The following is a 21,872-nucleotide window of genomic DNA, read 5'->3' on the forward strand; positions in this document are numbered from 1 at the left end:
GGTTTGAACGATAGGTCTGCTCGGCGGATGTGTGTGGACTTGCATACCGCATTCAAGTTGCTCACCCTCTTACAGAAGGGGATGAGCGAGCCCGATTACAGTATTGCAGACAAGTGTTGTTAATGACGTACGAGAATCCAGATTTCTTCTGAACGACACTTTGCAGATCACCTACAGTAAATTCTCGTGGAACTCCATTCGCCCACCCTTCCTGTTCCCCGGATTTCACGGGGCATACGAGGCATGCTGAGGGAATCAGTTTTTAAGACCTACAAATATTCCCGAATTACGGGAGATGATATCGCCATCTTTTGTGTCCTTACAGCAACATTTGTTCACCGACATGTTCAATAATGTTCAGAAACGTTATAGATAATGTGTGGCACGTGATGGTACACATGTTGAACACATACAGAGTCTCCCATATAAACTCAGACCGTACGCACGGTGTTCGTACTCTGCGGTACGGCAGCTGCCTCAGCCGAATTTATGTCACGCGCGGCCGCGCTGCTTTAACCCTATAATGCCCGGCGTGACAAATTTGTCACACGACTTTCAGATGCTATCAGAAGCTATAATACAACTCTTTTATTCTTAATGCCCAGTGTAGCACATTTGTCACACAGTCGTGAACACACTCTGGTGGATATTTTCTTCAACTGTGGTCCGGGAAGAATAAAAGAGATGTATTATAGCTTCTGATAGCATCTGAAAGTAGTGTGACAAATTTGCCACGCCGGGCACTATAGGGTTAAGCATGTGTTACAGTCTAATATGAAATCTTACCTTATAAAATATACTGGAAGTGTCGTTCTTCCTGGGTTATACAGGCATGGTACCTGGTAACCACATTGTGGGTGATGCGAGTGAGTTCTGCCACTGTAATGTTTCTGATTTAATTCGTAATGTTTTCTTATGGTTCCTCCAATGTGACGGGATTTGTTCGATAAACTTTTTCTTTAATTTTACCCCACAAGTAAACATCACACACTGTTAGATCTGGAGAACGAGGGGAAAACAGACCAGCACTGATCACTCTGTCTGCAAATACTTCCGAGAGTGTAAGAAGGGAATCTTCTACTCAATTTTTTGAAACCACGCACGTTAACTGTTGGAATAACGGAGTCAAAATGTCGTCTTGGTACCTCTCTGCATTTAGGCTACTGTCGTCTCGAAAAAAAACATCTTGCACCAACAGCACACCAAACACCAATCTTCCTATCATAATGAGGGGCTTCATAGACACCATCAGGTTACTCTGCACACCAATAGCGAGAGTTATGACTGTTCACACGACCAATAAGATGAAACTGGAACTTCTACATACGAAAATACGGTGTTGCAATGATAACTGGTGACTGATGCTTGCAAGGACAAGAACAGTGCACTCGCTTCCCCTACTGGAGGTTATGTATCGGAGAGTAAAAACGCCGCTTTGACGGTCTTAGTTTATATAAGAGACCCTGCATTGCAGTAACCCAATCAAATAACACTTCAAGCCGTGTTTCGCCGCGTACGGTATAATAAAATAATAGTAAAAATTGTGCATAATAGAATGTTGATGAATAAAAACTCCTATATTCAGTTTTAATAACTAGAGGGAAATATAGGGAAATTCTTGTTTGCTTGTAGGAACACGGCTTAAAAAGGAGTTGAAGACATTTGATGATATCCATCTTAATGTTATTTAAATAAAAATAAATAATTTCAACATGGGTAGTATGAAATAAGATGTTGTACGTTACAAGGACGAAAGTGTTTCACGTACCGAGTGAGTTAGCTATGCGGTTTGAGTGACGTAGCTATGAACTTGCATTCGGGGGATAGTGGATTCGAACCCCACTGTCGGCAGCCCTGAAGATGGTTTTATCGTGGTTTTCCATTTTTACATCAGGCAAAATGCTGGGGATATACCTTAATGAAGGCCGAGATTGCTTCCTTCCCAGTACTAGCCCATTATTATCCGATGGTCGCCATAAGACCTGTTTGTGTCTGTGCGTCATAAAACAAATAGTAAAATTATTAATGCAGAATAACTATTTGAATTCCTTGCATTATCATTTCAGTTTTTTATGTATATTTACAATTCTGGTTTACGTCGCACCGACACAGATAGGTCTTATGGCAACGGGATAGGAAAGGGCTAGGAGTGGGAAGGAAGCGACCGTGGTCTTAATTAACGTGCAGCCCTTGAATTTGCCTGGTATGGAAATGGAAAACCACGGATAACCATTTTCAGAGCTGCCGATTGTGGTGTTCGAACCCACCATCTCCCGAATGCAAGCTCACAGCTACGCGACCCTAACAGCCCGGCCATCTCGCTCGGCCATCGCAAATATTCCAGGTACCTCGAATGATCGTTCCAAGTAGCTCACTTTTTAAGGTGTTAATCGTAGGTTGCTAGTTCAAATGCAATCTGAGATTTGATGTGTGTACTAACGTTATTTACTTGTCTAATATAATAATTTGATACTCATTTCTAGTTACACTGGTCCTCATATAAATTCACGAAGCTCCTAATTTAAAAAGCAAAAGTAGATGTAGGTAAAATATCGACCCGAACGAAAGAAACGGGTGCACCTAAAATGCACTCTACGTTTGGCCGTTACTGCAGGGTCGACATTTGTTCCCACACGCTATTCTTCCGCGGGAGCTCAACATTAGGGAGTGAAAGCGGGTCATGAAGCACGTCAATAGACATGAATCCATATTCATTCACTAGAGACGCTCTGATATTGAAAGGGACAGAGCTGCTGTTGAGGTGAAGACGACTGTGGAATGATGTGTGTGAAAAAGTGACTGTGGTCGTGTTCATCTCGCTGTCAATGAAGTGTTGACCGCCGAGAACAATAGGCTAGACTACAAATTCCCATGCTATTTTAATTTTATAGTCTTAACAGAAACTTAGTAGGGTGCATTTGTTCAAAGAAAATACTAGGATCGTTCCGAGACAACTTTCCCAAACTTAGTTACGTACTCAAGAAAAGGCATTGGAATAAAGCTAGGTATAAGTTACATGGTGCTGACACGTGCAACAAGTACAGCGTCGCTGAAGGCGGTGGTATTGTTAACATCGAAAATTACATTTTTTTACCTCGCACCAACGCAGATCGATCGTATGGCGACGATGGAACCGGAAAGGTCTAAGAGTGGGGAGGAAGTGACTGTAATTAAGGTACATCCCCATCATTTGTCTGGTGTAAAAATGGAAAACCACTGGAAACCATCTTCAGGGCTGCCGACTGTGGGTCCTGGAATCTGTGAAGAATGCACGGGTCAAGAAAAGTGAAACGCTCAGGTTACTACTAAATAGAACCCAGATGATTATTTTTAAACAACTATACAAACTGTGCGTTCACAGAGCTCTCACACTGTTGCCGGGTAGGAAGGAGATTATCGTATACACAAGACATTACCTACTATCTATCTCACAGAGCTTGAGACTCAACAGAAATACAGTCTAGCCATGTGTGCATAGTGCTGCTGACCTTTACGTATTTATTCGCTACTTCACGGAGTTGCGCTATTATCAGGAAAAATAATGGACACAAATGAAATGATCATTCACCAGCTCATGAAGTTGGACAATTTTTAGCAATTTACATTATGAAATAAAGAAGTTTAAAATGAATAGCCTTCCGCTACCTCATGGAGCTACGCTATTATTCGCAGTACATACATTATAAGGTAAACGCCAAAAAAATAGAAAATATTGTAATAATAATTAAAACAAGGATAACAATCAAAATAAGCACATTTAGCTCGCTGGTCTGTCTACTATTCTGTACTGAAAATCGTTTCCATTATTAATATGTTGAATATTACATTCCTCTGTACTAGTAAAGTACTGTAGATATGGAATAATTCTGGAATTAAGTTGATGGGAAACTATTTGAAAGTAGTTGGATTAATTCTTATTGGAACTCTTGATTATCATTGTTTTGAAACCGTCCAGTGGCGTTCGGTTCATTGAAAGTATGAATCGTAGGTTACCTTCTAGTTCTGTGTAAGTCTCACAAGGCAGCTACAGTGCATGCGCTCACACTGAAGCTCTACGTATATTTTTGCCTAGAAATAAGAATGGCTCCTTTCTGGTGTCTTCCTTAGTAAACTTAGTGTGGAATGAGTAACTCTGTACAGGTCATAACTTCTCTATAAATGGGAGGTAGAAACTTCAACTAACATGGTTCTACACTAGGCTATGTGAACCGAGGTGCCATGTTTCTTCCTTGCCATTCCAGTCTCGTTTCTACATGTTTTGACTTACTGACGGAGAATCAAACTTATGCCCTTCAGAGTGAACCATACAGGCCTTTATAATCTCGAATAGACAGTCTCCAGCCTGGAAATCGCAATGCTGTATTGATTCCTTGCTGGAGGTGATGATGGTGATGATGATGATGATGATGTTTGTTGTTTAAAAGGCCTAACATCTAGGTCATCGGCCCGAAGGTGATATTCACTCCCTAGCGAGATTAATTCCAATGAATGAAAACAAATGCAACAATATTACCTAATTTAAATAAAAGGAACTCCATTTAAATAATGGTAAACCAGCATATTACGTTATTAATGCAAACTATGGTGGGACGATGTGAAATAAGACTAGTTTGTATATAGACAGTATCCAATAAACGTCACCTGCACCACGAGTCTATCACACCCATTAACATGACAATTCACAACGCATATGATCCCATTACTATCAAACGTGTGTCCGTTTCACTAATAATGAGAGAGTGGTTTTTTTAGAAACATCTCCGAGTTCTAAACCCGCCGAATGCCACAGACTCAAAGACGATATTTCTTTAATTTGCTGAAAGTAGAAAACATACCTTTGGAATATTATTTCCTGCTACAGTTTGTGTATAGAATTCCGATTCCCTGCAGGTGTTCATGGGAGTGCTGTTCCTGTCCCTGAATCTCCTCAGGGACTGTCGTCTACACAGGGAGGAGTACCGTCTGTCGGCCCTCATCATCAACTACACTACCATGGGCTTGTCTGTTGTGGTCACTGCCTTGAACCTGCTCGTCAGTGCTTTTGATCCTACGCTTCCACAGCCCACTAGTGTATAGAACTAGCTGTATTGTATTATAGGTTGAAATTGTAAGATTAAACATTTTAAACGCATTTGTTCATGTAGGATGGCATTAATGGGAAGTTTCATTGAGCTTATATCCTTCGTTCATCAACTCAGCAGAAAAGCATGTTCAAGAACTACGATCAAGAAATAACGGAGAAGCATCATAACTAAATGAGTACTTGGAGTTGTTTAAGCTACAAAAAGTCCTTACATAAAAGGTTTAACTCTTCCATTTGAGTAGATACTTCGTTTGAATTAAGAGGCACACTGACTATGTTGAAAGCGGTAAGGTTCGAGATTAGAGACTGATTTCAAGAAATATTTATCGCTGAAGCGACCTCCATTAAACTATTTCCAAAGAGCAGTCGTTCCCATAGTTGTTATATCCTTGCTTCTCTGTATCTAAGCCTACTGGAGTGGTTGGTGATGGGGTTCAGTGATTGCAAAATCGAGTCAAATTTACAAAGAATTTGGCAGTACGAGCCCAGTTGTTAGTATGACGTTGCAACCCCTCTGGCCTGGATGCATGCAATGATTCGGTTGAGAAGGGTGTTATAAAGCCGTTGTTTCTTCTCCTGAGGTAAGCTGGCCCACAACTGTTGTAATTGGTCCGTGATATCCTGGATACTGTCACTGGGACGGAGTTCACGTCCGAGCTGGCCCAACAGATGTTCTATTGGGGACAGATCTGCGGATCTTGCTGGCCACGGGAGTTCCTCGACATCACGCAGACAGTCCATAGAGAAACATATCGTGAGTGGATGAGCATTTTGCTGTTGGAAAATTTGGAAAATGGCACCACGATAGTGTCGCATGAGAGGTAACACATGAGGACGCAGGATGTTCGTGATGTCCCGTTGTGCCGTCAGTGTTCCCTTAATCACTACCAGCCTTGACCTGAGGTCATACCAGATGGCTCCCCACACCATGGGTCAGGAGTAACGTCACTGTTCCTCTCCAAAACATTGGAAGAGTGGTTTCTCTTCCCAGGTCATCTGGGTTAGTGCAGAACCGAGATTCGTAGCAGAACACAAGGCGACGCCATTCATCAGCATTCCATGCTTCCCGGTCAGGCACCGCTCCAAACGCAGCCGTTTGTGTTGTGGTGTTAACAGCAGTCTACGAATGGGACGGTAATTCCCTAGTCCGGTTGCTGCTACTCTCCAACCAATGGTGCGCGATGACACAGAATGTCGCAGGGAGTCCATTATTGGTTCTCATGTAGCAGGCGCAGATATGAAGGGATTACTATGTGCTTGGTATAGAATACGGCGATCCTCCCTTGTGGTGGTCAGACGTGGTTGACCAGAAACTTGGCGACTATGCCTGCCCTCACGTCCCCATGTAGTCCAACATCGGGCAACGGGCACATCCGAATGCCTCACAAATCTGGATATTGCACGATTCGACCAGGCGGCCAAATGGAGACCCAAAATGAGGCCCTTTCAAACTCTCTCAGGTGCTGACAACGCTGTCTCCCACGAGTACGCGGCATCTCCGTGTCCTTCGCAGTGATCACTCAACATCTGACCCTGTTCACGACCCCTATATACCCTCCCAGGCCTGATAACAACACTAATGCACTTAGGCGGCCGTTCTACCTGTCACCGAGAATTGCAACCCTAATCATTTACATATCCGCCGATGATGTGTATGTGTACGAAGTTACATTGACATCTGACCATTCCTTCCAGGTGCTTCATTTTTTTGTTAGGCCGTATACGTGTTGAAGGATGCAGTTAATTTACTTCAATATGGGTTCGTGTACTCCAACCATGAAAGCCTGTAAAGGTGTGTGTGTGAAATATGTCTTGTTGCCTGCGTTATTTGGAAGTTTTTAGAGGTTTGATAATAATTAGCGGGTACTACAACACCATATTTTATAAGAATGAATTTAAAAGACTATCTAAGGTAACATAACACCAGAATACAACACTAATGTACCCGTGATCAGAGATCCAATGATTTTACAGCAGGCTCCCAGCTAAAAATTTTTTTTTCTTTCAATCCTAAAACATACGTGTTTCTTTCGCTGCTTAAAGAAATTCTTAACATATAATTTGAAATTTTGTTGGATGTTTGGACCCCCTGTGATTGGGGGCGGTATGGGCCCAGGGGCTCTTAACTTTGGAGCGTGGGTTGGCGATCAAGCGGCCCCTTAGCTCAGTTCTGGCATTGCTTGCACTTACTTGTGCCAGGCTACTCGCTTCCATCTATCCTAACCGACCTCCCTTGGTCAATTCTTGTTCTTTTTCGATCCCGACGGTATTAGAGCATTCGAGGCCTAGGGAGTCTTTCATTTTCACGCCCTTCGTGGCCCTTGTCTTTCTTTGGCCGATACGTTCATTTTTCGATGTGTCGGACCCCTTCCATTTCTTCTCTCAGGTTAGTGTTTTTTCAGAGGATGGTTGCCTAATTGTGCTTCCTCTTAAAACAATAACCACTACCACCACCAATGTTGGATGTTTGGCGGTTGTATTTATTTTTTATTGTGGAAATGGTAGTATCGCAACAAAAATAACATAATGATTTTTCTTAATGTTAGAGCATGTTAAATATTTTGGTTTCTTGACATTTACTGAATTAGGTATCGTACCCATTACTTGCGCATCAAACTGTCCACACAACCTTGCAATCTGCTTTATTGGTGCTCATAAATCCCGGCTCTACTCATTAGATTTCATCCCATGCAGTATTATTAACATAGGATAGGAATTAATATTTGATCATATGAATCCACGCGGCTCGTGATACCATGCAGGGACTTTTAGAAGTGATCATTCCTTAAGGCCTTTCTTATGATCACGTTCCTACCTTAGAAATTCAGTTTGTGCCAATTTTGTGTGAAATGACGTGGCCCTTGAATGGTCAGTGATCTCAAGACTTTGTACGAATATTATTACTATTTGTTCTATTGAAGAATGTAGGTTATATAGATCGGCTTCTTATATGCAATTCACTCGTTTGGGAATAATCGTAAAGAACAACTTGGGATTCCATGTACTCACCACGTGGAATAGGATACATTAAGGAAGTGAAGTAGTAAATAAATTTAAAAGAATATGGATCCGCCGGAGAAGAGGTCCTGACATGGGTCCCTATTGGTAGTGAACGACCGAGGAATGATAGTCATTCAAGTTACAGTACTTGATTCTACGTTTTCTCTCCTTAACGGCTGGGTTCCTCAGCGATAGGCTGAGAGCACGCATTCAGTTCATTTCATTCATTCAATCACTCACTCATTCATGAATGCTCTCTCACCACCTGGTGGCTATCCGTGACTGGGTAAGAAGGGGGTTTATTCATTCATTCATGCACGAACACAATTCAATCACGAAATCATTATTTGGCCAATTCATGTAGCCATCCATTCATTCATTCACTCATTCATTCAGTTCATTCGAAATGTATGTTGTAATTGCACGATAAATATATGAAGACCGCTGATACAAAAGTAACCACTAATACAACTTAGGGAGGATAAGATACACGTTTGTCCTAGACGATATGACTCTGTTAACGTCTAGGACAAAAATAAATGAATAAACTAAAAAACACTACAATTTAGAACTTGTGTTGAAATAGTTAATAAATTTAATTGTAATGTTTAACGTAGTAATAGATTAATATTAATAAGAAAAATAATGCATGTATCAAAACACATAAAAGCTTTTTTTTAAATGCTATTTGTTCGTGGCGTCGACCTGTGTAGATCTTTTGCCACTACTTGCACCATATGATATGAACCTGCGTGTGATTGTAATTGCGGAAGTGTAGAGTGTTCAGTGTGAGAAAATTAACATTAAGGACGACACAAACACCCAGTCCCCAGGCCAGAGATATTAATCATTTACAATTAAAAACCCCTGACCCGGCCGGGAATCGAACCCGGGGCCGACAATAAATGATCACTCCCTCCCCAATTTCAGGTGATCCGAAACAAGGGTATGGGAATATTCTGTTATATTATATTCATACTTGATTCTACCTCGAAAACCTAATTTGTTCCATAATGGATTTTTTAAATCAAGTAGTAAATATACTTTTTTCCACATATGAAAAACAAAGCAGCTCATCATCTTGTTGTGTGGAACTGGTCAACTTCTGTTGCAACGTCCTTAACAACAATCAAAACATTCTACAAGCCAAATCTGCCTTGACCGTACAATTTGCAGGATTATCGGATTCATTCTATTGATATATTGATTGCTGCTGAATTAGGAGCTGTACATTTTTTGTGCCCGCCATTTCCAGCAAGGACAAAGACGTAATTATATGCTAGCACTCACAAAGCACCAATACTTCAACAAGATGGACTACTATCAATCCTTTAGAAAAATTTCTCAAATAAATTCTTCTCTCGTGATTACATTATGTTCATACTTCTTTATGAAGACAACACTCATTAACACGCGTCTAACCCGGACTATTGAGAATATTGAAGTCAGAGTCACAAGACTACAAGACTGCAAGCCTACGTAGTAATGGTCCCCATCATAACAGTTATTAAAATCTGGTGACAGTTTTTGGTTAGCAACGCACAATATGGGGTTAAACTTCATGATGGTATGAGTGCGTGCGAAATGTGTACATTTATGAAAATAAATTTATATGCGGCAAATTATTTTAGACGTTACTGTAGATATAGAATGTATTTAGGATTCTACTGAATATTTGCTAAACGTATTTCGGGTATTGACTGAACACTCGCAAGAAGGCTTTAGAGGGTCAAAATGCGATGTACCATAACCTCTTCCCGTGTTCAAATTCTGATATTTGTTTGACCATTCAGACAGACAGTCGAGACAGATTTGTCCGTACCATACACATTACAGTACCATAGTTCAGACGGAAAGGTTGCTTACTGGGGACAAGTATCATTTAGAGATTCTAATCCCGGTTTTAGAAATATTATCTTAGGAAGGGACAGAAGAGTCCAGATTTCCTTCCAAACGTCGTGAAATATTTCACTAGAACCAGCAGCAAGCAATCATTCTCAACCTATTAATCGCCATCATCCCCTTTTGGGGAATTTTTGTTACATATATTTTGAAGTAATCCTTAGGTTGGCAGTAAACATTTTCTATTTTCGTTGCTGTCCAGAATTTGTTCAAGCTTGTTCATGAATTGATTATATAAGTGTTTGAAGCATGATAGCTGTAGAGTACTATTTGTAAGGAAAACTTGGCTCTTAAAGCTCCTTCATTTCCATGTTTTTTAAAAGCTATAATTCGTACCATTATGCCTATATACACAATCTAAACATTTTTGGATTTTATTTCTATAAATTATACCTAATAGCAATTGCTGTGTGGGTACTTGAGGTGTAATCCACTTTGGGGCCCTTGAGATATATAAGTTCTTCAAAATATGTATTTGATGCAAATTTTCCTGTCACTAAATGCCGTAAACAGTAAATTACAGGTAATAAATTGGCAGTTAATGGGTTGATATCATTAAATACTTGATGATAATACAGCATATACAATCGGGGTCGATGGTAACGTAATAATAATAATAATAATAATAATAATAATAATAATAATAATAATAGCCCTACTCCTTGCTCAATGATCAGCCAAGAGGCCTTCGGTTCAGAGTATGCCGGGTTCGATTCCCGGGCGGGTCGGGGATTTTAATCGCGTCTGATTAATTCTTCTTGGACTGGGACTGGGTATTTGTCCCAACACTCTCCTCTGCATATTCAAACAACACACCGCACGTAATAGTGATTACATCGCTCCGAATAGGGTTGCGTCAGGAAGGTCATCCGACCGTAAAACAGAGCAAATCCACATGCGAAACACTACAGACTGAGAAAAGGTGTCAGAATAATAATAATAATAATAATAATAATAATAATAATAATAATAATAATAATAATAATAATAATAATAGACGTCGGAGCGGCAGAATTTGGTCCAGACTAATGGTCCGTTACTGTTTGTTTTTCCAACCCTTGTCCCGTTTCCCTACGGGGTCGGGTATGAGGTGAGATGAATCTGTCGTGGCGGGTTTTTATGACCGGATGTCCTTTCTGACGTCAACCTCATCAGAGGAGTTTATGAGATGAAGTGAATGACGTGATATATGATAGTAGGGAGAGTGTGAAACTCGGTGCCGGCACATAGCCTACTCCTACCCTGCCGGCCAACATTCTGATGGTGAAAATTTTTTCGACCAACGGGACTCGAACCGGCTAACCTCGGTGTCAGAACGTTTTAGACGTCAGCGCCTTAACGATCATGGCCACCAGGGGGGCTACTAGTGGGCCGTTACTAATTTCTGTAAATCTACTTCAGAACATCTCCCGAATTTATGCACTGTCAAATGCCAACCGATCGCGCCGGGGCTCGATCCACAACCTTGAGCATGAAAAGTGGGTACCAAAACAACCACACTGGACAAATGGAATCTAAATCTGAATAGGACAGCATGTAATAACAAAACTGCAAACGTTATATGCAGGCCTGTACAAATGAATGTCAAAATTATCATCTTAAACCCTTCATTGCTGAATTATTTTCATTTAAGAATCCCTCACGAAGTAAGCCCATGTGTAACGCACCGATAACCAAAAATAATACTTGGACGGAACAATGGTATAAGTTCATAACTGAAAAACAGAAAGGGACTAGTAAAACGAAGACTAAACGTGAAATGATCGCTAGTTAACATGGAAATGGTAAAAGGTTGATCCCTCCTTATTCCGGAGGGCGGAAACATGGCAGAAATAATCAGAAACGTTATAAACGGTTATTTAAAGACAAATAATCCACTCCATAATTTTGGTATTTGATTATGTTAAGTATATCATTTAAGTTCACTTTCTTTGTGCTACACGAGTGGTGGTTTTTGAGAGACATTTGTAGAAAAAGCTTGATCGGGGAAAATAATACAATTAATTTATATTAGACTCACGTACATGTTTTCCCTTGAATAATACAATTTGGTAAATTGCATGAAAATATATGATCTCGAACAGTCATGTCCTTTCATGTAGAATCGAATTAAATAACTTCGTTCGTGGCTGACAGGTAACGTTCGTGAATCATGGGCAACGGCTGAGTGACCTACTAAGTAGTCTTGAGATATGGGATACCAGTTGCTATGGAATAGGACTGGGCGTCACGGACATGTTCTGAGTCGTGACCCTCCTCGTGCTCAAGTGGCTAGGACTATACAATCCACCGATGGTCCGAAACACGTTAGATGAGAGATTCTCACTGGGTTAATGAGTAAGTAGTGTAGCACCATGCTTCACAGAATTTACAAAACTATTAACATTTTAAGCAAGCCACGGACGTAAGGGAGTCGCACTTCAACTTGGCAGGCGAGGGACTCCTTGGAAATCGGTGGGGAGCTATCAATATTAATAGTGCTCGAGAGTAAAACCATCTGAGTCAACAAGTCGGGTAAGTGGAGATAAAGAGGAATAGATAGGAGATTCATAAAATATCTTTAACAGGTGTTAAAAAGTGAGGGCAGAGGGTGGGGTAGGAGTATTCATCACGAATACTATTGCACGCAACATAGTTTCTGTTAGGCACGTAAATGAATGAAGGGTGTCAGCAGATATAGTTGTTGGAGGAATTAGGAAGATAATTGCCTCAGTCTATTCGCCATGTGAGGGTGCAGATGAGGATGAAGTTGAGAAGTTTTATGACGTACTGAGTGGCATCGTATTCATGGTCAACAGCGAGGAGGGGATAGTGCTAACGGACGATTTCAATGCGAGAGTTGGGAATAGAACTGAAGTATACGAAAAGGTGTTGGGTAAATGTGGGGAAGATACGGAAGCTAATAGGAATGGGAAACGTTTACTGGACTTCTCTGCTAGTATGGGACTAGCAGTTACGAATACATTCTTTAAGCACAAGGCTATTTAGCTACACACACCAGCAGAGGGGCACGAGTTCTATAATAAGCTATATCATAACCGACTTTAAATTCAGGAAATCTGTTAGGAATGTACGTGAATACCGGGAACGTTTTCATAATACAGACCACTCTTTAATCTGTAGTGAACTATGTATTTCTAGGCCTAGGATAGGAAAAGTGAAATCTGTCAGCAGACGAATAAGGGTAGACAATCTCCAGGACGAGAAAATTGGAGAGAAGTATATGGATATGATTAGTTAAAAGTTCCAAACAACAGACAGTACGCAGGTTCAGGATATAGAAAGAGAATGGGTGTCATATGGGAAGGCTGTAGTAGAAACAGTAAGGGAATGCGTAGGAACAACTGAGTGTAAAAATGAAGGCTAACATCTTGGTGGAATGATGAAGTGGGGGCGGTTTATAAACGTGAAAAGGAGGCGTATATGAAATGGCTCCAAAGATGGACAGATGCAGGCAGGGAATTATACGTAGACGAAAGAAACAGATCAAAACATTATTTTTCAATCCAAGAAGAAGTCTTAACTCATTTATATCCTAGTAAATCACTGGGCAGATTGAAAGAATATTTTGTGAATCTTCTTTACGTAAAAGGAAATCTTTCTGGTGACGTCGCGAACAACCGAGCTTATGGGGAGGAGGACAATGATAGTGGTAAAATTACGTTTGAATAAGTGGAAAGGATGGTAAATAAACTACATTGTCATAAAGCAGCAGGAATAGATGAAATTAGGCCTGAGAGGATGAAATATAGTTTGAAGGCAGGGAAGAAATTGCTTCATAGAATAATATTAGCTGGACTTTTAGTAAGGTACCTTCTGACTGGGCGAAAGCAGTAATTGCACCTACCTATGATAAAGGGAACAGAAATGGTTGCAACAACTATCGAGGTATTACACTGATCAGCATACCAGGCAAGATGTTCACTGACATTTTTGAAAGGAAGGCGTGATCAGTGGATGAGAGTAAATTGGATGAAAACAAGTGTGGTTTAAGCTTTCAGGATCAGATTTTCAGTATGCACCTGGTAAGTGAAAATGCTACGGGAGGAATAGACAGTTATGTTTATGTTTCGTAGATTTAGAGAAGGTATAATATATTATGTCAGAGTACTGGAGGAAAAGATGTGCGCCATACTGGGGGACTATGTAATTAAGCGTAGGTTAATAAAAGCAATCAGAGGTATTTATGTTGATAATTGGGCTGCGGTGATAAATTGATGGTAGAATGAGTGCGTGGTTACTTACAAGGGTTAGACAAGGCTGTAATCTTTCACCTTTTTTGTTCATATTTTACACGGATCATCTAGTGAAGGTGTAAAGTGGTAGGGAGGGATTCAGTTAGGTGGAAATGTAGCAAGCAGTTTGGCATCTGCTAACGACTCGGTCTTAATGACTGATTGTGCTGTAAGCCTGCAGTCTAATATCTTGGAACTTTAAAATAGGTGCAATGAGTATGATATGAAAATTATCCTTTCCAAGAATAAAGCGATGTCAGTAGGAAAGTAACCTAAGAGAATCGATTGCCAAGTTTTGAATGCAATGCTAGAACAGCTAGATCATTTCAAGCATTTAGGATGTGTATTGTTCCAGTATGATAGTATGTTATAATAAGTGAGATTGAATCAAGGTGCTGTAAAGTTAATGCAGTGAGTTCGCAGTTGCGATCAACAGTATACTATAAGAAAGAAATCAGCTCCCAGGCGAAACTATCTTTATGCTACATCGGTCTGACTTCAGACCAACTTTGCTTTGCCGGAGTAGCGAGAATGATCGCTGGTACAACCAAGTGCGAACAATGGCAGGAGGGTACTCGGAATGAAGAGATAAAGGCTGAGTTAGGAATGAACTCGATTTATGAAGCTGTACACATGAACCCGCTTTCGTGTTGTAGTCATGTGAAGTGAATAGAGGAGGATAGGTTACCTAGGAGAATAACGGACTCGGTCATGAAGGGTAAGAGAAGTATAGGTAGGCCTAGACGACGATGGTTAGACTTGGCTTCTAACGCTTTAAATATAATAGATATAGAACTAAGAGTGGCTACAGAGGTTGTTACAATCAGAGGATTGTGGTGGCGTTTGGTATATTCACAGCTTCTTGCAGACTGAACGTTTGAAGGCTTAACAGTCTCTAATGAAAATGTATGTATGTATTACAGGTAAGTGAATAATGGGCACACTTTCCTACATATGGGCTTGAATAGTGTCTCATCAATATAAAGTAGAAAACGCAATGAAGTGTTACTCTGTCTACACACTCACCGCATGGGAAACATATTCCATTCAGTACTTCGTTGAACATGGGGGTAGAAGGAGGCCTCCTCAAAATTCCACACAGTTTCAGTGTTGTGTATTTCATTGTTTTTCTTGTAAAGTGTAATTTCTGGGAAGATTACCTCACTTCAGGTCCAATTTTCATCCTCCGCTTCTTTAAATAATAATTTACGAATCATTCTGATTATAAGATTTGTCCCATTGTATTAATCCAGGGTAGGAAGTACTTTAATATTGTTCTGGAGATTACATCTCCACGTTTTATTATAAATACTTCCTAAAAAGGGAATGACCATCACAAAAGGGTGGCCTTTTGCGAATTTCATATCCTAATTTAATCTCTCTGATCCATCAGGGACAGTTTTACTGCGAAATACTTCCTCCTGTCGATTGTTGTTTTAATGGACATTGCCCCCATTCCAACGTTTGGCTTTCAGGTACATCATGAAAAGCCTTCCTCTTCCTATTTGCCACTTAGCAGGGGATTCGAGAAGGGTTGTGTGAAATATATTCCACATTTAGGATTTTTTTCCTACTTCTATCAATGATTGATGAAGTGTTTTAGAATGTTTCTCTGTTCAGCATCTAGCCTGAAATAAACTTTGATTGGTTTGGGTAGAGTATAAGGGCCCTATCACACGAGGTTCCGGGACCAGAGTCTCTGTCTGACTGGGAAACCGGGGCTCTCGGTGACTCGACCAGCTTTCAGTGTGAAAAGAGAGTCGCGTAGAGATCGTTCAGGCTCCGTGAGCCTTAGCTAGTGACTTCTGCTGATTTTTCAGACATGCCAGTTCTTGGGATTCTATCTTTGGAACAACACGGAATTCGTTCTTTGATTGTTCTCAAAGAGGGAGGGGAGGTTGAAGGGACATAACGTTTTCTCTCACTTCAATGATGGATGGAACGCGAGGAAGTTGGCGCGTTGTTTCTGCTTGCTACACAACTTGCAGTAAAGAACGAAAGAGACAGGAGGAGAGTATGAGTTCATCCCGTAATTCGGTATCATCAAACAGGAGTCTTTAGGCATTAACTGCGTGTTTGTACCAAGGGTTCACGTGACTAATGTGAACACCCAGACGCTACTATTTACCTCATGCTATACTCCGTGACGAGTCACAGAGAATGGAGCGCCGGTAAGGGGCACATTTTCCCTCTAGGCCACTTGGCCCGAATCGCAGGAAGCCTAGTCTGAAGGGGTCGAAGAGGATCTTGTTTGAATATTCAAACATGCCTTGCCCGACACCCGCCGCGGCACATAAGAGACTCGGCTCTCGGAGCCTAGTGAGAAAGGGACCTGAGTGAACGATGGCATACGGAGATCCGAGAGCTATGTTTCCAGATTGTGTTTGAATATGTGTATGTTTCCTCACAGGTACTTGTGGGAGTGGTCTTCCTTGTCATTGGAGGCTTGGACATTAACGAAGATGGGGACCAGCGAGCTGCCCTCATTCTCAATGATGTCTCACTCGTCATGGTTTTCGTCATCTCTTTACTCAATGTGATCATATCAGGATTTGGCATGGAATATTCAAATAATCGACTTGAATTATTACGGGGACAATCAGATTGACATACTTGTTTTGTTTATTGAGGCTTATGGTCTCAATAAATGTACTTCTTACATCCTCACGCAATCGTTCGTATTTCTGTGGTGTCGGGCTCAATAGTAAATATCTTTCACATATAAAAACACGTGACAACGTAACTTCTTCTCCACTATAGAATCATAATCAGGTATCCTGTTGTAGTAAGACGTCATCCTCTTCATACCTAAGACAAAATGAAATAAAAAAGAAATAACTCAGCATTATAGAGGTCCTTTGTGATATATGTGTATCCCAGTATTTACAGTGAATGACAATATTTTGGGACATAGCCTGTTATTGAAACAATAACTGTGAAATGAATGCCGACATCGAGCAGGAAGGTGGGAGAAGAAATATTCTAAAATCACTGCAACCAAAAAGTATTAAAATACAACTCACACGAAGGTACATTGCGCTTATTGGCCATTTTGATATTACCGATTATCTCTCTCCAGCATGCTAATGCTCTGATGTCAGCTGACACAGGCGTGGATTTCATGAACATGGGGGTTCGCAAATGTGTTCCCATAGTCACAATTCACGTAACACAGCCACCACTAATCAAATAATTGCTGACTGTGTTGTCTACGGGTAGCAAGCCTACTTTTATCCACAGGATCCAGGTTCGATTCCAGACAAAAGCAGGATTTTTACCTCGATCACTGGACTGACTCGCGGTTCACTCAGCCTACGTGAGGTTGAGAAGCTACCTGACGGTGAGATATTCGCGCGGTCTACAAAGCCATGAGAAACGACTGAGAGAAGTCGAATGCTGACCACGCGTTAACTCGTAATCTGTCGGCCTTCGGACTGAGCAGCAGTCGCTTGGTATACCGAGGCTCGTCAGGCTTGTAGCGTCATGTAATTATTTTAACCATATACAGTAACTAGGAAGTAGAGATGCACATTGGTGTACCTATGGTCTGAAGAAGCTATGGTAATGTCCTAAGAAAGAACACTTGCAGAGATTGGAAGAAAAAGAACACTGATGGGTTCTCTTGATAAACTTTAGTATAAGATGACACTAATAGGGTGTGTTCGGTAAACATATGAAACAGGGGAAAGCACCGAAGTTGAAGAAGAGCATAATTAGTACCTAAACAGGACAGAGTAACTTGTCAGTGCCTCAGTGTTTCTAAAACTGGTCATATCGAGGAGACGAAGGCATACACTCTCATGCAATTATCAGCGGTCTAGAGGCCATATTTTAGAGACGTGAAAGACTAGATAGCAGTCTTAAAAGATAATGAAGTTCAGTGCAAGTGAAATACGAAATATGTAACACCGTTATTAACGGTGGCCACTGAAATCTTATATATATGTCACCGTGAATCTAGGCAACAAAAACCAGAATCATTTAGCTGCAGGAACTTTATAGACACTGGTACGTTTAGCCAAACTTACACTTTTGTGAGAAACCTCGATGTCTCTAATGGAGTTGACAGGCGATAGCCTTGAAAAATGAATGTCTTTTCCTCATATTTGATTCGTAATCACTGAATCTGTCTAAAATTAGGGAATATATAGGCAATCTCTCATGTAACTGTAATTAAAAATGTGAGGTTGACGATCATTCATAGTGTTCTTATCCTGTAATTGAGAACCAAATCGGTAGCCTCGTGTTTCAAGTTAAGTTCTAACTCTTGATCCTGATCTCTCTACTGTTCTATCTTGCAGTTCCTGTTACGATGTTAATTGTGACGATCAGGTCAATTGAGTTTCTTTAGGAAAAGGTACCTTTGACATCAGCTTTACACCGAGGTATGCCGGCCCCGTGGTGTAGGGGTAGCGTGCCTGCCTCTTACCCGGAGGCCCCGGGTTTGATTCCCGGCCAGGTCAGGGATTTTTACCTGGACCTGAGGGCTGGTTCGAGGTCCAATCAGCCTACGTGATTAGAATTGAGGAGCTACCTGACGGTGAGTTAGCGGCCCCTTTCTCGAAAGCTAAGAATAACGGCCGAGAGAATTCGTCGTGCTGACCACAAGAAACCTCGCAATCTGCAGGCCTTCGGGCTGAGCAGCGGTCGCTTGGTAGGCCAAGGCCCTTCAAGGGCTGTAGTGCCATGGGGTTTGGGGGTTTTCACCGAGGTGGCTATAACTGGAATCTAGGTCAATGCAAGTGAGATTTCTGAAGTGGAAATTCATGACTTAGAGGCTCTTTCGCCGAAGCGGTAAAGATGTTCTCGGTTCACCCTGATGGATGTGGATTCGATTCTCCATAATGAAGTCGAAAAATATAAAACAACGAGATTTCCAATTCCGGAGGTGCACTTGGCCCTGTGGTTCACTCACCTTTCACCAAACATGAGTACAGATTAATTCCTAGGGGCAAAGGTGGCCGGGCATAGGACAAACCACTCTACCCCCAACAAGTGATGGAGTTACTGATGGTGGAAGTCTTTACCTTCCACCCCTTCCAAGGCTTCCTTAGCCTTTACCGAGATGACTTTGCTTTGTTTTGTGTTTTCGTTTAATGCATGACTTGATAGTTTGGATCCTGCACACAACTGTGGTTGCTGTCATTAGGACTAAGTCACATAAAATCCCGAAGTTGGTTCATTTTCTTGGAAGAAGGTTAATAACCGTGCAAAGTAAATCTGTCCAAAGACCGTGAAGTTCTCTACGGGTACAACTTTCCACTATCCGTAACATGAGAGCTGGTCACCCTTACCCCCATGAAATGAGTCTGGTGTTCATTTCTGCCGGACAATGAATGAATCTGAGAAAAATGTGCCTCTTCAGATATGGAAATCTCAATTTGTTTATACTTCCTGGCACAGAATCGAACCCACTTCCTACTGGGTGAATCGAGCATATTTTTACCTCATCGGCTAGGCAGGTTGGGATACCACAAAAGACCTGGGATGCTACTCACCTCTTCAGATGCTTCCTCGACTCCATGAAATTCCTATCAATAGCAGCTTGCATAACATCCAGACGTACCAGTTGTGCGCACGCACCACCCTTACCTCAGGAGCTTCCATACTGTAACATATAGAAATGAGACTGAGATTGCGTTTTGCTCTGGCCTGTGCACAAAGACAAACAAACCCAAACCCCACGGTTCAACAGACCCGAAGGTCTATGGCCTACCAAGCGATCACTGCTCACTCCGAAGGCCTACAGATTGCGAGGTGACGCGTGGTCAGCAGGCCGAATACCTTCGGTCGCTTTTCTTGGCTTTCTTGATCGGGACCGCTATCCCACCGTCTGACAGTTCTTCAATGGTAATTACAAAGGTCGAGTGGACCTTGAACCAGCCCTCAGATTCAGGTAAAAATTACGGACCTGACCGAGAACTGAACCCGGGACATCCGGTTAATAGGCAGGCACGCTACCCCTATACCGCGTGGCCAGCGTGCGGTAGGCTGACTCTTGAACTTAACAATGATAAAATCAGAAAATGAGTATCTTAAATCAACAGTCACTACTTCTAGCATGAACAGTAACATTGCTAAAACTGTATTAGACTAACACAGCTCGTTGTCCGTGTATTGTCGGCTATATTATTTAAATTTCCTGAGGTTTCCTTCGCAACAGACATGACAAACTGTTCAGTCATTTCTCAGATATTTTTGTGTGCCTTAAAATATTCACTTCCAGGGCTCCAATTTATCACATCATGATTGTACCATGTATCGTAGTGTTTATAGTTTCTTGAAAATAATGCAATGTTTGGTGTAATTTTTGTCAGTCTGCCATTTGCTTGATCCAGTTTTTAACTATGCTGAATATTGTTTGAATAAATACTCCGTTTTAAGTCCTATAGTCATAAAGTGATTATTCGTACAGCTGTTAACACATTCAATGGTAATTTGTAATACACACCCCGTTACACGGCTTTTCTAAGACGACGTTCACACAGGGGTAACACACCACTTGAGACATTTGATCTACATCCACGCTGAATATTTATCGTTTTAAGGTCCACAAAAAGAGGAAATATGCACACTGAAGAAGCATAACAGTGGTAAAGTGTACAACTTGACTTATCACTAGATCTGAAAGTATTCTATGGTCGGTGTGGAAACCGTCTCAAATTTGAGCACTACCTCCGATCTGATTGCTGTAGGGAAAGGCAATTTACAAGATGTTCTTTCTCAATAAAGCCAAATATGTTACTGGTGTTTCTTTCTGCCATTCCGAATGAAGTGCTATTGCTGGGAATTGATCTCGTTACCCGTATTCAGGAGAGGAGAGGGCATTCCGAACTCGTTAATAGAGTGTTTAGACCTGGATGCGACAAACTGAGGCCTGCGTTCAAACAGAGTGTGGACATCCTGAATATATCTGCAGAATGTTGCATAGGATCAGAAGGAAATCATATTCGAATACACAAAGGACATGCTTCAGAGTTTTAAAACTTCAGAAATCAAATCTTTCTGGACCCATGTTGATGTAATCTATTTTTCCTTCCAACATGAAATGAGGAATGCATTATTTAAAATTTGACGCTGTATTTTTCTTACATATATGTGAACAGTGCCGGACTGAGGTGTTTGGAGACCCCGGGCTATTAAAAAATGTGGGGCCGCTTCTTCGTAACATCACGTAAGACTAGCATACTGAAGTCGTTGTAGAACTTCTTCCACTTAAATTGATGAATAGAGAAGTGTTGAAATAGACTACAATTTTTCTCTATTTTTCATGTTAATATTTCATAATTCCAAAACATATTTTACATTTGTCTCACCATCACTATCAAATCGACATAAAAAACAGAACTTACGTTTTTTGGCACCACTAGGATATTTTCTATCCATTTTACAAGAACATTACAGTTGTAACTTACGAATGGTTCAATAATCAGAGGTGAACTGGAAGTTCTCTTCCCGATGCAAAGATATAGTATAGTATGCGCATTCCACCGTGCTTCCCCTGTCCCCTCCCGCTCACTTCCTAGACTTCTTCCCCCCCTTCCCCCTCTGCCCGTACTCGCAAGCTGCCAGATTTAAACTTTCGTCAACAATAACCTTTACAGTAAATTACAGTGCGTAAGTAGCGAGGATTCGTGTCTCCGGACAGTAAT

General features: G+C 41.2%; 1 protein-coding gene across 4 annotated transcripts in view; it reads left to right on the forward strand.

Annotated features, from left to right (window-relative positions):
- LOC136864412 (ninjurin-1) overlaps positions 1-21,872 on the forward strand; it is a 79,764-nt gene that overhangs the window by 50,685 nt on the left and 7,207 nt on the right. The gene's annotated exons all lie outside the window — the stretch shown is intronic.

This window comes from Anabrus simplex, chromosome 2, assembly GCF_040414725.1.
Source record: "Anabrus simplex isolate iqAnaSimp1 chromosome 2, ASM4041472v1, whole genome shotgun sequence".
Lineage (NCBI taxonomy): Eukaryota > Metazoa > Arthropoda > Insecta > Orthoptera > Tettigoniidae > Anabrus > Anabrus simplex.